The 12,469-nt window shown below is 44.7% G+C and overlaps 7 non-coding genes and 1 pseudogene across 7 annotated transcripts; all 8 read left to right on the top strand.

Annotated features, from left to right (window-relative positions):
- Nucleotides 1-1,532: 1,532 nt before the first annotated feature.
- Nucleotides 1,533-1,735, top strand: LOC141204227 (U2 spliceosomal RNA; annotated as a pseudogene).
- Nucleotides 1,736-3,850: 2,115 nt separating this feature from the next.
- Nucleotides 3,851-4,048, top strand: LOC141204352 (U2 spliceosomal RNA). Its single transcript, XR_012275288.1, has one exon. It is a non-coding gene; the product is annotated as a U2 spliceosomal RNA (small nuclear RNA).
- Nucleotides 4,049-5,163: 1,115 nt separating this feature from the next.
- Nucleotides 5,164-5,354, top strand: LOC141204459 (U2 spliceosomal RNA). The gene has a single exon (XR_012275330.1). It is a non-coding gene; the product is annotated as a U2 spliceosomal RNA (small nuclear RNA).
- A 1,115-nt stretch (nucleotides 5,355-6,469) lies between these two features.
- On the top strand, nucleotides 6,470-6,660 carry LOC141204082 (U2 spliceosomal RNA). The gene has a single exon (XR_012275054.1). It is a non-coding gene; the product is annotated as a U2 spliceosomal RNA (small nuclear RNA).
- Nucleotides 6,661-7,775: 1,115 nt separating this feature from the next.
- Nucleotides 7,776-7,966, top strand: LOC141204447 (U2 spliceosomal RNA). The gene has a single exon (XR_012275328.1). It is a non-coding gene; the product is annotated as a U2 spliceosomal RNA (small nuclear RNA).
- Nucleotides 7,967-9,081: 1,115 nt separating this feature from the next.
- On the top strand, nucleotides 9,082-9,272 carry LOC141204435 (U2 spliceosomal RNA). Its single transcript, XR_012275327.1, has one exon. It is a non-coding gene; the product is annotated as a U2 spliceosomal RNA (small nuclear RNA).
- A 1,115-nt stretch (nucleotides 9,273-10,387) lies between these two features.
- Nucleotides 10,388-10,578, top strand: LOC141204423 (U2 spliceosomal RNA). Its single transcript, XR_012275326.1, has one exon. It is a non-coding gene; the product is annotated as a U2 spliceosomal RNA (small nuclear RNA).
- Nucleotides 10,579-11,693: 1,115 nt separating this feature from the next.
- LOC141204081 (U2 spliceosomal RNA) lies at nucleotides 11,694-11,884 on the top strand. Its single transcript, XR_012275053.1, has one exon. It is a non-coding gene; the product is annotated as a U2 spliceosomal RNA (small nuclear RNA).
- The last annotated feature ends 585 nt before the right edge of the window (nucleotides 11,885-12,469 follow it).

The following is a 12,469-nucleotide window of genomic DNA, read 5'->3' as shown; positions in this document are numbered from 1 at the left end:
CAGTGGAAGTTACCACTGGCAGTCTTTAGTGCCTGGGAGTAGGGGTCCCACAACACTATTATTCTGCAATCCCACCGCTCTGCCACCAATGTGATGAAAGCCGGCCGGTGGGTGCAGCTCTCTGGCGCCCCCTTACCTCTCAGGTCAGTCAAGGTACTGCACCTAGAGAAAGTAGTGCCAGGTAGCTGCAACCAGCGCAGGGAACACGGTAGTGTGTTATCCCTTCAACGTCACTAAACCGTAACGTCACTACACAGCACAACTCGCTAGCGCCCTCTTAGCCTCAGGTCAGTCAAGGAACTGCACCTAGGATAAGCGGTCGCCAGGGAGACTGTCCTGTAACCTACTGGGTATCGGGGCCCTCTGTAGTGAGGGCGGTATATATATCTTCCTTGGCCGCGCCAGGAATATATATATCTGAACCTCCGACCGTCACTACCAGCCTTCCCCAATCCCCAGTTGGTATGCTGCCACCAGTCCCTATTTTAGATATACGCCCAGTCCGTGAATGGGCCTATATCGGGTCAGGAACCAACCCTGGGTAGCGTTTTGGCTTGAGCCGAGCTCACACGGACGTGCGTTCGTTATGCAGAATAAAAGGCAGGCCCACAATTACTTGAGGTAATTGATTATAATAATACACTAGATACACGATATACAACTAAATATACACAGGTATAAGGTCAGGCTAAACTATACAACAATGGAATACAACACACAGAATCACCACAGCATATCAGTTACCGGTTTCTTGATTTTCTTGTGACGCAGGGAGAGGATTCTGCGATCGCAGGCACGGTTCTTTGTTACAGGCTGAGGCCTACCACCGCATGGTCAAACTGCTCCTCCCCTTGGTGGCCTCAGCTGGTGCTCAGATGTTCAGCACACCACTCTTGGGTCAAGACTGACTTGTCTCTTGTCTGTCCTGCTATCTTACCTGCCCCGTCCCGCCCACTGCTGGTGAGGTCAGCTGACTCAGTCTCCACCCTCAGGTCTAACTTCGATCAGAAGCCCAAATTCTATGGAACCCAATAACTTCTTCTGGGATGGTCTCATGATACCCCCAGGGGTTCCCATGGATTCGGGCCGCCGTAACCGACCTTTTGATATCAATTATGATACCATACGGTCCTCAGGAATGGCTCCGCGCTATATCTTGGCTTCCAGAGCACGTACAAACGTCTACCGCGGAGGCTTGTGTGCGCAATGGCTCCGGGACGCCGTGATATTTTTTTATTGGCCCATCCCACGCAACATGCGTGTACTATTCATGTTTCTATATCTTATGCCTCCATGCTTGTGACAGACAAAGAAACTAGTCCTATGGGACAAATGGTCAGTTACAGATGGACGAAGCACCCCCCCCTGCTGGCTGTGTTTCCTCTCGAAGTCTTTGAAGCTCCTAGCATTCAAGTGTTAAGTAGGCTTCTTATCTTACAGGAGCCTGGATGGGGGGAAACTATCTAGTTGACGTTTTAACAGAAGGTCCCAAGGGTGGGGGCTGCTGAAGTGTGGCCATCCCTGGATATGATTTATCATTACCAAGATGGCGGCTACAGGTTCATCACAATCAAGTGTAGTATCTGTTCTTATCAGTTTAATATCTGATATGTCCCCTATCTGGGGACCATATATTAAATGGATTTTTAGAACAGGGAGATGGAAAAAGAGCTTGCTCTGTCCACTCCACGCATTGACCTGGTATTGCAGTATCTCCAGGACCGGTGCACCCCTTCTTTAATGCAGTTTCTAAAATCAGAAAGAATTGAATTCAATGTTTTTTGTTCATTTTGCTTGTTTGTCGGATTTTGGGATGGACTCTTTGGCTTTGCTTTTCTTCTCCTCATTGGATTTTTCATGTTCAAAGTTGCAGAAGCCAGATTACAAGCTCATTTTGGTTCAACTTCAGCAACTGTGCATTGCATTGCCATGTAATGTGATGCAATGCTATCTTTCTAGCTCTCCCTTTTTACTTCCTTTTGGATAAACAGACATATTAGGCAAGCATTTTGGAGCTTTCACCTAAATAACTACAGGTGGTGAGATAAGCTGCACAATATAATTGACCTTTCAGTATATTGTTGCACACACACCATCTATTTAGCAAATGCCCTTGTTATCAACAGCAGCCTTTTAAACTCACCTGAGCTAACAGGTATGTGCGCTGGTTACTCTGCTGCGCTTAAAATTTCTTTTTTGGTTTGCTACAATGCCTTTTCTGAAACGTTGTCTCCTTCTGCTGGAACACTGACTTCTTTCATTTAATGCCTGCAGACTATAAAAGAGAACCCAACCCAAAAAGTTTGGTTGATTAGTCTGTGGCATTCTGTTAAACTGTTGCTTATGGCGGTCTCTGTGAGCTTCTCAGCGACATTCAGCCAGCCAGGTATCCTGCCTGCAGTAGATGGAATGTGGCAATGGAACGCTGGCTGCGCGTGTCATAATAGGCTCTGAGCCTTTATATACCTGTGCACAGCAGCAGCCACCTTCAGTCTGCTGCTGGACAGCCAGCAGCAGCAGCAGGAGAGGTATGTAATCAGGAGCCCTCCTGCTAAGGGTAGACAGCTGCTCGTTCCACCCCACCCCCCGCCTTAATTGGTTCTCCTCCCTTCCAACGGTGTTGAGGCGGGTGGGAACAGCAGGGGGTGAAGGTGCTGTGTTTAAAGAGGTGGAGTTATGCAGATCTAAAACGCGTGGATTGCAGCAGCAGCAAGCCGAAAAGTGCAGGCATGTAAGGGATCTAGAGGTTGACAACATGTCTTCTTAACGGGAGTCCAGGAGCTCATCTCCACAAATGGACTTTTCAGGATCCTTGGGTGGCTCCGTAGTTTGAAACCAATTCTGGTTATCGCTTCTCGGCCTTTTGGCTAAGATCAAGTGCAGTGATCTAGCGGTTGCTGCCTTGGTCTTGACTGGGAGGTGCTTGGGGTACCCGGCTCCTTGGCCTGGGGGGATCGCTACACTCATCGGTGGAGCTAAACCCCCCTGCTGCTATTAGGGAGTCGGATTAGTCCCTGGGCATCGAGAGGCGATCACCTTGTCACCACACATAGCTGTGGGGGGCAACTGTCGCCACACATAGCTGTGGTGGCAACATTTGGAGGATTAAAAGGAAAAACGGAAGGAAAACGGATTGTTGAGATGGAGTTTTGGAAAAAGAAGAGATGCTTACGTTTTTTTGTGAAACGGGAGACGGAAGAAACTTTTTTGGAAGAAAAATGGATTCTGGAAATTTTGAGGAAACATGAAGTTTTGGAGAAGGATATCTACTGTATGCAAGAAATAAAGCAAGGTAAAGTTTGTGATGTGACTCTAGTTTCTGAGGAAAAGTGCATTCATTTTTTCAAATGCTGGAGTGAAGAGGATTCTGGGAAAATTGGAGTAAGTGCATCATTCATGGGGAAACCGAAGAGTGTGATAATTTACATGGACAATCCGTTTGTGGAAATAGAGGAGATAATGTTTTTTTTGGAATCTAAATGTAAGATGGTAAAGTTTCAGAAATTATACAGGAACAAAGTTGGTATTTGGAACGGAAAGAGACGTTTTTTGGTGTGGACAACAGGAGAAGAATATTTGCATAATGCGGTTAGAGCATGAGGAGGAAGAAAAGAAGTTAAGGGGTTTTGTTGGGAGGAAAGTAAAAGGGAAAAAGGGGATATTTAGTTTGGGAAACCGGGTGAAGTAATGTCAGTTGTGATTTGTTTGGAAACTGTTGAAACTGTAAAGGAATTGTTATGTTTAACTTTATATATATTAATTCAAATGGAAAAATATAAATATAATATCTAAACACGATGATGGAACTAAAATCTTGAGTTTAGTGATATATGATTTAAGATTATAAAACTTAATTTCTGAGTGTTTGGAAAAAAAAAAAAAAAAAAAAAAAAAATCTGTTCTTATCAGTTTAATATCTGATACGTCCCCTATCTGGGGACCATATATTAAATGGATTTTTAGAACAGGGAGATGGAAAAAGAGCTTGCTCTGTCCACTCCACGCATTGACCTGGTATTGCAGTATCTCCAGGACCGGTGCACCCCTTCTTTAATGCAGTTTCTAAAATCAGAAAGAATTGAATTCAATGTTTTTTGTTCATTTTGCTTGTTTGTCAGATTTTGGGATGGACTCTTTGGCTTTGCTTTTCTTCTCCTCATTGGATTTTTCATGTTCAAAGTTGCAGAAGCCAGATTACAAGCTCATTTTGGTTCAACTTCAGCAACTGTGCATTGCATTGCCATGTAATGTGATGCAATGCTATCTTTCTAGCTCTCCCTTTTTACTTCCTTTTGGATAAACAGACATATTAGGCAAGCATTTTGGAGCTTTCACCTAAATAACTACAGGTGGTGAGATAAGCTGCACAATATAATTGACCTTTCAGTATATTGTTGCACACACACCATCTATTTAGCAAATGCCCTTGTTATCAACAGCAGCCTTTTAAACTCACCTGAGCTAACAGGTATGTGCGCTGGTTACTCTGCTGCGCTTAAAATTTCTTTTTTGGTTTGCTACAATGCCTTTTCTGAAACGTTGTCTCCTTCTGCTGGAACACTGACTTCTTTCATTTAATGCCTGCAGACTATAAAAGAGAACCCAATCCAAAATGTTTGGTTGATTAGTCTGTGGCATTCTGTTAAACTGTTGCTTATGGCGGTCTCTGTGAGCTTCTCAGCGACATTTAGCCAGCCAGGTATCCTGCCTGCAGTAGATGGAAAGTGGCAATGGAACGCTGGCTGCGCGTGTCATAATAGGCTCTGAGCCTTTATATACCTGTGCACAGCAGCAGCCACCTTCAGTCTGCTGCTGGACAGCCAGCAGCAGCAGCAGCAGGAGAGGTATGTAATCAGGAGCCCTCCTGCTAAGGGTAGACAGCTGCTCGTTCCACCCCACCCCCCGCCTTAATTGGTTCTCCTCCCTTCCAACGGTGTTGAGGCGGGTGGGAACAGCAGGGGGTGAAGGTGCTGTGTTTAAAGAGGTGGAGTTATGCAGATCTAAAACGCGTGGATTGCAGCAGCAGCAAGCCGAAAAGTGCAGGCATGTAAGGGATCTAGAGGTTGACAACATGTCTTCTTAACGGGAGTCCAGGAGCTCATCTCCACAAATGGACTTTTCAGGATCCTTGGGTGGCTCCCTAGTTTGAAACCAATTCTGGTTATCGCTTCTCGGCCTTTTGGCTAAGATCAAGTGTAGTATCTGTTCTTATCAGTTTAATATCTGATACGTCCCCTATCTGGGGACCATATATTAAATGGATTTTTAGAACAGGGAGATGGAAAAAGAGCTTGCTCTGTCCACTCCACGCATTGACCTGGTATTGCAGTATCTCCAGGACCGGTGCACCCCTTCTTTAATGCAGTTTCTAAAATCAGAAAGAATTGAATTCAATGTTTTTTGTTCATTTTGCTTGTTTGTCGGATTTTGGGATGGACTCTTTGGCTTTGCTTTTCTTCTCCTCATTGGATTTTTCATGTTCAAAGTTGCAGAAGCCAGATTACAAGCTCATTTTGGTTCAACTTCAGCAACTGTGCATTGCATTGCCATGTAATGTGATGCAATGCTATCTTTCTAGCTCTCCCTTTTTACTTCCTTTTGGATAAACAGACATATTAGGCAAGCATTTTGGAGCTTTCACCTAAATAACTACAGGTGGTGAGATAAGCTGCACAATATAATTGACCTTTCAGTATATTGTTGCACACACACCATCTATTTAGCAAATGCCCTTGTTATCAACAGCAGCCTTTTAAACTCACCTGAGCTAACAGGTATGTGCGCTGGTTACTCTGCTGCGCTTAAAATTTCTTTTTTGGTTTGCTACAATGCCTTTTCTGAAACGTTGTCTCCTTCTGCTGGAACACTGACTTCTTTCATTTAATGCCTGCAGACTATAAAAGAGAACCCAACCCAAAAAGTTTGGTTGATTAGTCTGTGGCATTCTGTTAAACTGTTGCTTATGGCGGTCTCTGTGAGCTTCTCAGCGACATTCAGCCAGCCAGGTATCCTGCCTGCAGTAGATGGAATGTGGCAATGGAACGCTGGCTGCGCGTGTCATAATAGGCTCTGAGCCTTTATATACCTGTGCACAGCAGCAGCCACCTTCAGTCTGCTGCTGGACAGCCAGCAGCAGCAGCAGCAGGAGAGGTATGTAATCAGGAGCCCTCCTGCTAAGGGTAGACAGCTGCTCGTTCCACCCCACCCCCCGCCTTAATTGGTTCTCCTCCCTTCCAACGGTGTTGAGGCGGGTGGGAACAGCAGGGGGTGAAGGTGCTGTGTTTAAAGAGGTGGAGTTATGCAGATCTAAAACGCGTGGATTGCAGCAGCAGCAAGCCGAAAAGTGCAGGCATGTAAGGGATCTAGAGGTTGACAACATGTCTTCTTAACGGGAGTCCAGGAGCTCATCTCCACAAATGGACTTTTCAGGATCCTTGGGTGGCTCCGTAGTTTGAAACCAATTCTGGTTATCGCTTCTCGGCCTTTTGGCTAAGATCAAGTGTAGTATCTGTTCTTATCAGTTTAATATCTGATACGTCCCCTATCTGGGGACCATATATTAAATGGATTTTTAGAACAGGGAGATGGAAAAAGAGCTTGCTCTGTCCACTCCACGCATTGACCTGGTATTGCAGTATCTCCAGGACCGGTGCACCCCTCCTTTAATGCAGTTTCTAAAATCAGAAAGAATTGAATTCAATGTTTTTTGTTCATTTTGCTTGTTTGTCGGATTTTGGGATGGACTCTTTGGCTTTGCTTTTCTTCTCCTCATTGGATTTTTCATGTTCAAAGTTGCAGAAGCCAGATTACAAGCTCATTTTGGTTCAACTTCAGCAACTGTGCATTGCATTGCCATGTAATGTGATGCAATGCTATCTTTCTAGCTCTCCCTTTTTACTTCCTTTTGGATAAACAGACATATTAGGCAAGCATTTTGGAGCTTTCACCTAAATAACTACAGGTGGTGAGATAAGCTGCACAATATAATTGACCTTTCAGTATATTGTTGCACACACACCATCTATTTAGCAAATGCCCTTGTTATCAACAGCAGCCTTTTAAACTCACCTGAGCTAACAGGTATGTGCGCTGGTTACTCTGCTGCGCTTAAAATTTCTTTTTTGGTTTGCTACAATGCCTTTTCTGAAACGTTGTCTCCTTCTGCTGGAACACTGACTTCTTTCATTTAATGCCTGCAGACTATAAAAGAGAACCCAACCCAAAAAGTTTGGTTGATTAGTCTGTGGCATTCTGTTAAACTGTTGCTTATGGCGGTCTCTGTGAGCTTCTCAGCGACATTCAGCCAGCCAGGTATCCTGCCTGCAGTAGATGGAATGTGGCAATGGAACGCTGGCTGCGCGTGTCATAATAGGCTCTGAGCCTTTATATACCTGTGCACAGCAGCAGCCACCTTCAGTCTGCTGCTGGACAGCCAGCAGCAGCAGCAGCAGGAGAGGTATGTATTCAGGAGCCCTCCTGCTAAGGGTAGACAGCTGCTCGTTCCACCCCACCCCCCGCCTTAATTGGTTCTCCTCCCTTCCAACGGTGTTGAGGCGGGTGGGAACAGCAGGGGGTGAAGGTGCTGTGTTTAAAGAGGTGGAGTTATGCAGATCTAAAACGCGTGGATTGCAGCAGCAGCAAGCCGAAAAGTGCAGGCATGTAAGGGATCTAGAGGTTGACAACATGTCTTCTTAACGGGAGTCCAGGAGCTCATCTCCACAAATGGACTTTTCAGGATCCTTGGGTGGCTCCGTAGTTTGAAACCAATTCTGGTTATCGCTTCTCGGCCTTTTGGCTAAGATCAAGTGTAGTATCTGTTCTTATCAGTTTAATATCTGATACGTCCCCTATCTGGGGACCATATATTAAATGGATTTTTAGAACAGGGAGATGGAAAAAGAGCTTGCTCTGTCCACTCCACGCATTGACCTGGTATTGCAGTATCTCCAGGACCGGTGCACCCCTTCTTTAATGCAGTTTCTAAAATCAGAAAGAATTGAATTCAATGTTTTTTGTTCATTTTGCTTGTTTGTCGGATTTTGGGATGGACTCTTTGGCTTTGCTTTTCTTCTCCTCATTGGATTTTTCATGTTCAAAGTTGCAGAAGCCAGATTACAAGCTCATTTTGGTTCAACTTCAGCAACTGTGCATTGCATTGCCATGTAATGTGATGCAATGCTATCTTTCTAGCTCTCCCTTTTTACTTCCTTTTGGATAAACAGACATATTAGGCAAGCATTTTGGAGCTTTCACCTAAATAACTACAGGTGGTGAGATAAGCTGCACAATATAATTGACCTTTCAGTATATTGTTGCACACACACCATCTATTTAGCAAATGCCCTTGTTATCAACAGCAGCCTTTTAAACTCACCTGAGCTAACAGGTATGTGCGCTGGTTACTCTGCTGCGCTTAAAATTTCTTTTTTGGTTTGCTACAATGCCTTTTCTGAAACGTTGTCTCCTTCTGCTGGAACACTGACTTCTTTCATTTAATGCCTGCAGACTATAAAAGAGAACCCAACCCAAAAAGTTTGGTTGATTAGTCTGTGGCATTCTGTTAAACTGTTGCTTATGGCGGTCTCTGTGAGCTTCTCAGCGACATTCAGCCAGCCAGGTATCCTGCCTGCAGTAGATGGAATGTGGCAATGGAACGCTGGCTGCGCGTGTCATAATAGGCTCTGAGCCTTTATATACCTGTGCACAGCAGCAGCCACCTTCAGTCTGCTGCTGGACAGCCAGCAGCAGCAGCAGCAGGAGAGGTATGTAATCAGGAGCCCTCCTGCTAAGGGTAGACAGCTGCTCGTTCCACCCCACCCCCCGCCTTAATTGGTTCTCCTCCCTTCCAACGGTGTTGAGGTGGGTGGGAACAGCAGGGGGTGAAGGTGCTGTGTTTAAAGAGGTGGAGTTATGCAGATCTAAAACGCGTGGATCACAGCAGCAGCAAGCCGAAAAGTGCAGGCATGTAAGGGATCTAGAGGTTGACAACATGTCTTCTTAACGGGAGTCCAGGAGCTCATCTCCACAAATGGACTTTTCAGGATCCTTGGGTGGCTCCCTAGTTTGAAACCAATTCTGGTTATCGCTTCTCGGCCTTTTGGCTAAGATCAAGTGTAGTATCTGTTCTTATCAGTTTAATATCTGATACGTCCCCTATCTGGGGACCATATATTAAATGGATTTTTAGAACAGGGAGATGGAAAAAGAGCTTGCTCTGTCCACTCCACGCATTGACCTGGTATTGCAGTATCTCCAGGACCGGTGCACCCCTTCTTTAATGCAGTTTCTAAAATCAGAAAGAATTGAATTCAATGTTTTTTGTTCATTTTGCTTGTTTGTCGGATTTTGGGATGGACTCTTTGGCTTTGCTTTTCTTCTCCTCATTGGATTTTTCATGTTCAAAGTTGCAGAAGCCAGATTACAAGCTCATTTTGGTTCAACTTCAGCAACTGTGCATTGCATTGCCATGTAATGTGATGCAATGCTATCTTTCTAGCTCTCCCTTTTTACTTCCTTTTGGATAAACAGACATATTAGGCAAGCATTTTGGAGCTTTCACCTAAATAACTACAGGTGGTGAGATAAGCTGCACAATATAATTGACCTTTCAGTATATTGTTGCACACACACCATCTATTTAGCAAATGCCCTTGTTATCAACAGCAGCCTTTTAAACTCACCTGAGCTAACAGGTATGTGCGCTGGTTACTCTGCTGCACTTAAAATTTCTTTTTTGGTTTGCTACAATGCCTTTTCTGAAACGTTGTCTCCTTCTACTGGAACACTGACTTCTTTCATTTAATGCCTGCAGACTATAAAAGAGAACCCAACCCAAAAAGTTTGGTTGATTAGTCTGTGGCATTCTGTTAAACTGTTGCTTATGGCGGTCTCTGTGAGCTTCTCAGCGACATTCAGCCAGCCAGGTATCCTGCCTGCAGTAGATGGAATGTGGCAATGGAACGCTGGCTGCGCGTGTCATAATAGGCTCTGAGCCTTTATATACCTGTGCACAGCAGCAGCCACCTTCAGTCTGCTGCTGGACAGCCAGCAGCAGCAGCAGCAGGAGAGGTATGTAATCAGGAGCCCTCCTGCTAAGGGTAGACAGCTGCTCGTTCCACCCCACCCCCCGCCTTAATTGGTTCTCCTCCCTTCCAACGGTGTTGAGGCGGGTGGGAACAGCAGGGGGTGAAGGTGCTGTGTTTAAAGAGGTGGAGTTATGCAGATCTAAAACGCGTGGATCGCAGCAGCAGCAAGCCGAAAAGTGCAGGCATGTAAGGGATCTAGAGGTTGACAACATGTCTTCTTAACGGGAGTCCAGGAGCTCATCTCCACAAATGGACTTTTCAGGATCCTTGGGTGGCTCCGTAGTTTGAAACCAATTCTGGTTATCGCTTCTCGGCCTTTTGGCTAAGATCAAGTGTAGTATCTGTTCTTATCAGTTTAATATCTGATACGTCCCCTATCTGGGGACCATATATTAAATGGATTTTTAGAACAGGGAGATGGAAAAAGAGCTTGCTCTGTCCACTCCACGCATTGACCTGGTATTGCAGTATCTCCAGGACCGGTGCACCCCTTCTTTAATGCAGTTTCTAAAATCAGAAAGAATTGAATTCAATGTTTTTTGTTCATTTTGCTTGTTTGTCGGATTTTGGGATGGACTCTTTGGCTTTGCTTTTCTTCTCCTCATTGGATTTTTCATGTTCAAAGTTGCAGAAGCCAGATTACAAGCTCATTTTGGTTCAACTTCAGCAACTGTGCATTGCATTGCCATGTAATGTGATGCAATGCTATCTTTCTAGCTCTCCCTTTTTACTTCCTTTTGGATAAACAGACATATTAGGCTAGCATTTTGGAGCTTTCACCTAAATAACTACAGGTGGTGAGATAAGCTGCACAATATAATTGACCTTTCAGTATATTGTTGCACACACACCATCTATTTAGCAAATGCCCTTGTTATCAACAGCAGCCTTTTAAACTCACCTGAGCTAACAGGTATGTGCGCTGGTTACTCTGCTGCGCTTAAAATTTCTTTTTTGGTTTGCTACAATGCCTTTTCTGAAACGTTGTCTCCTTCTGCTGGAACACTGACTTCTTTCATTTAATGCCTGCAGACTATAAAAGAGAACCCAACCCAAAAAGTTTGGTTGATTAGTCTGTGGCATTCTGTTAAACTGTTGCTTATGGCGGTCTCTGTGAGCTTCTCAGCGACATTCAGCCAGCCAGGTATCCTGCCTGCAGTAGATGGAATGTGGCAATGGAACGCTGGCTGCGCGTGTCATAATAGGCTCTGAGCCTTTATATACCTGTGCACAGCAGCAGCCACCTTCAGTCTGCTGCTGGACAGCCAGCAGCAGCAGCAGCAGGAGAGGTATGTAATCAGGAGCCCTCCTGCTAAGGGTAGACAGCTGCTCGTTCCACCCCACCCCCCGCCTTAATTGGTTCTCCTCCCTTCCAACGGTGTTGAGGCGGGTGGGAACAGCAGGGGGTGAAGGTGCTGTGTTTAAAGAGGTGGAGTTATGCAGATCTAAAACGCGTGGATTGCAGCAGCAGCAAGCCGAAAAGTGCAGGCATGTAAGGGATCTAGAGGTTGACAACATGTCTTCTTAACGGGAGTCCAGGAGCTCATCTCCACAAATGGACTTTTCAGGATCCTTGGGTGGCTCCGTAGTTTGAAACCAATTCTGGTTATCGCTTCTCGGCCTTTTGGCTAAGATCAAGTGTAGTATCTGTTCTTATCAGTTTAATATCTGATACGTCCCCTATCTGGGGACCATATATTAAATGGATTTTTAGAACAGGGAGATGGAAAAAGAGCTTGCTCTGTCCACTCCACGCATTGACCTGGTATTGCAGTATCTCCAGGACCGGTGCACCCCTCCTTTAATGCAGTTTCTAAAATCAGAAAGAATTGAATTCAATGTTTTTTGTTCATTTTGCTTGTTTGTCGGATTTTGGGATGGACTCTTTGGCTTTGCTTTTCTTCTCCTCATTGGATTTTTCATGTTCAAAGTTGCAGAAGCCAGATTACAAGCTCATTTTGGTTCAACTTCAGCAACTGTGCATTGCATTGCCATGTAATGTGATGCAATGCTATCTTTCTAGCTCTCCCTTTTTACTTCCTTTTGGATAAACAGACATATTAGGCAAGCATTTTGGAGCTTTCACCTAAATAACTACAGGTGGTGAGATAAGCTGCACAATATAATTGACCTTTCAGTATATTGTTGCACACACACCATCTATTTAGCAAATGCCCTTGTTATCAACAGCAGCCTTTTAAACTCACCTGAGCTAACAGGTATGTGCGCTGGTTACTCTGCTGCGCTTAAAATTTCTTTTTTGGTTTGCTACAATGCCTTTTCTGAAACGTTGTCTCCTTCTACTGGAACACTGACTTCTTTCATTTAATGCCTGCAGACTATAAAAGAGAACCCAACCCAAAAAGTTTGGTTGATTAGTCTGT

This window comes from Phyllobates terribilis, unplaced genomic scaffold (genome assembly GCF_046119375.1).
Source record: "Phyllobates terribilis strain yellow unplaced genomic scaffold, ASM4611937v1 Scaffold_134__1_contigs__length_4944459, whole genome shotgun sequence".
NCBI classification, from domain to species: domain Eukaryota; kingdom Metazoa; phylum Chordata; class Amphibia; order Anura; family Dendrobatidae; genus Phyllobates; species Phyllobates terribilis.
The sequence above is the reverse complement of the archived record's forward strand: the minus strand, read 5'-3'. Positions and strand labels throughout refer to the sequence as shown.